Source organism: Castor canadensis, chromosome 10, assembly GCF_047511655.1.
Source record: "Castor canadensis chromosome 10, mCasCan1.hap1v2, whole genome shotgun sequence".
In the NCBI taxonomy this organism is placed as follows: Eukaryota; Metazoa; Chordata; class Mammalia; order Rodentia; family Castoridae; genus Castor; species Castor canadensis.
In genome coordinates this window covers 66,570,044-66,572,205 of record NC_133395.1, presented here as the reverse complement: position 1 = coordinate 66,572,205, position 2,162 = coordinate 66,570,044, and the positions used below count along the sequence as shown (strand labels likewise).

At 37.0% G+C, this 2,162-nt stretch overlaps 1 non-coding gene across 1 annotated transcript; it reads right to left on the bottom strand.

Moving 5' to 3' along the window:
* Positions 1 to 1,141: 1,141 nt before the first annotated feature.
* Positions 1,142 to 1,215, bottom strand: Trnat-agu (transfer RNA threonine (anticodon AGU)). Its single transcript has one exon. It is a non-coding gene; the product is annotated as a tRNA-Thr (tRNA).
* Between the last annotated feature and the right edge of the window lie 947 nt (positions 1,216 to 2,162).

The following is a 2,162-nucleotide window of genomic DNA, read 5'->3' as shown; positions in this document are numbered from 1 at the left end:
AGAGAATTGTTTTCTTACATTCTTCTCAGTCTGTTCATTGTTGGTATATAGAAAGGCTACTGATTTTTGTAAATTGATTTTGTTTCATGTTACTTTGCTGAAAGTGTTTATGATGTCTAGGAGTTTTTTGGTGGAGATTTTCAGGTCTTTTATGTATAAGATCATGTCATCTGCAAATAGGATATTTTGACTTCCTCCTTTCCTACTTGAATTGTTTTTATTTCTTCTTCTTGTCTTATTGTTCTAGCTAGGAATTCCAGAACTATGCTAAGTAAGAGTGGAGAGAGCAGCGCTCTTTCTTGAGCCTGCCTACCTTCCCATCTGAAGGGTGCACTGTTTGCTTTAACACAAAACAAAAACTTCCTATTAATAAATGTGCTCCTGCTTAGGCCTCCTTTGTGTCTGTCCTTGGATTCTTTATTTAACAAGACCAAGAACTTTCTGGCCCTTGGTCCCAGTGTCCTGATTTTGGTGACATTTCAAATTTATTAAAGATGTGTATACAAATGGTGTCACTTACAACAAAGTATTTGCTTCCAGCTGGAGTGAATAGTTGGGTTCATTTTACTTTGTTCTATTCCCCCATTTTAATTCATATATATTAATTGTACAAAATAACAGGTTTCACCAGGATCTATTATACATGGTATATAATGTACTTTGATCATATCCACCCCCCCCAGTTACCCTCTCGTTTCTGTCCCCACTCCCACTGGGCCCCTTACTCTTCATTTGGATCCATTTTATAGCCTCTCTTGGAGTAGATTAGATAGAATGTAGTAGATAGACTAAATGACTAGAAATGGCAAACTTCAATGCATGTTTCATTATCTCCTTTAGACTGGGTAGAAATGTCTCTAGGCTTTTTAAAAGCATAATATTAAATAGAAACAGTAAATTCAAACAATTTTATGCTGTGATTTCTTACTGAAACTTTGCAAGTGTGACATAATCTATTTGTTGCAATAATGACAAATTAATCATTCATAGAAATTCATTGAGTGATTCATCTCAGTACAGAAGGCAACAGTCTCCTCTTGCTAATCTTTCCTGTTTCCCATAAGAAGGGAAAATTTATTGCAACTCCTACAAATGTTAAGGGATTTAAAGTCTATAAAGGCAATTTTTTCTTTTTTTTTTTTGATGGTGCTGAGGTTTGAATTCAGGGCCTCATGCTTACTAGGCAGGCACTCTTACCACTTGAGCCACTCCACCAGCCCAATGAAGACAAATTTGATGAAGGGTTTCCTCAAGATGGGAGTATCAAAAATGAGAGCATTTATAGTTAAAAACTTTTCCTATTTTTTTTTTCAAGACAGGGTTTTGCTATGTAGCACAGACTGGCTATGAGCTACCAATCCTCCTCCCTCAGCCTCCCAAGTGCTGGGATTACAGGATGTGCCCTCATCTCTGGCTAATAAAAAATTTCCCTACATGTTATTTCAAAACACTTCTAAAGTAATCATCATGGCAAAAAAAAAATCATAATTTTGTTCTTTATAATGCAATATTCTTTTTAAAATTTATTTGAATTATTTGAATTGTGGAGAGTGAAGTGGATTAGTATGGTCTCAATACAGCCATAATTTTTTTTCTTTTATTATTCATATGTGCATACAAGGCTTGGGTCATTTCTGCCCCCTGCCCCTACCCCCTCCCTTACCACCCACTCCTCCCCCTCCCTCTTTCCCCCACCCCCTCAATACCCAGCAGAAACTATTTTGCCCTTATTTCTAATTTTGTTGTAGAGAGAGTATAAGCAATAATAGGAAGGAACAAGGGTTTTTGCTGGTTGAGATAAGGATAGCTATACAGGGCATTGACTCACATTGATTTCCTGTGCATGTGTGTTACCTTCTAAGTTAATTCTTTTTGATCTAACCATTTCTCTAGTTCCTGGTCCCCTTTTCCTATTGAATACAGCCATAATTTAGATCATTATTAAGTAGGTTACTTCAAAGATACTTACCTGGTGTAAAATAATAACTTTGTTCATTTTAGATATGCTTAAAATATACATGCAATGTGGAAAGAGCAAAGTGGGGCATTCAGATTGCTAGGCTGGGGGAAGGGGCCATGGATGAGAGACCAAGACAGCCCAGGGGTGGGGCCAGAGATTCCTTAGACCCAATGGCAAGACTCTAGGTCCCAATAATGAAGAA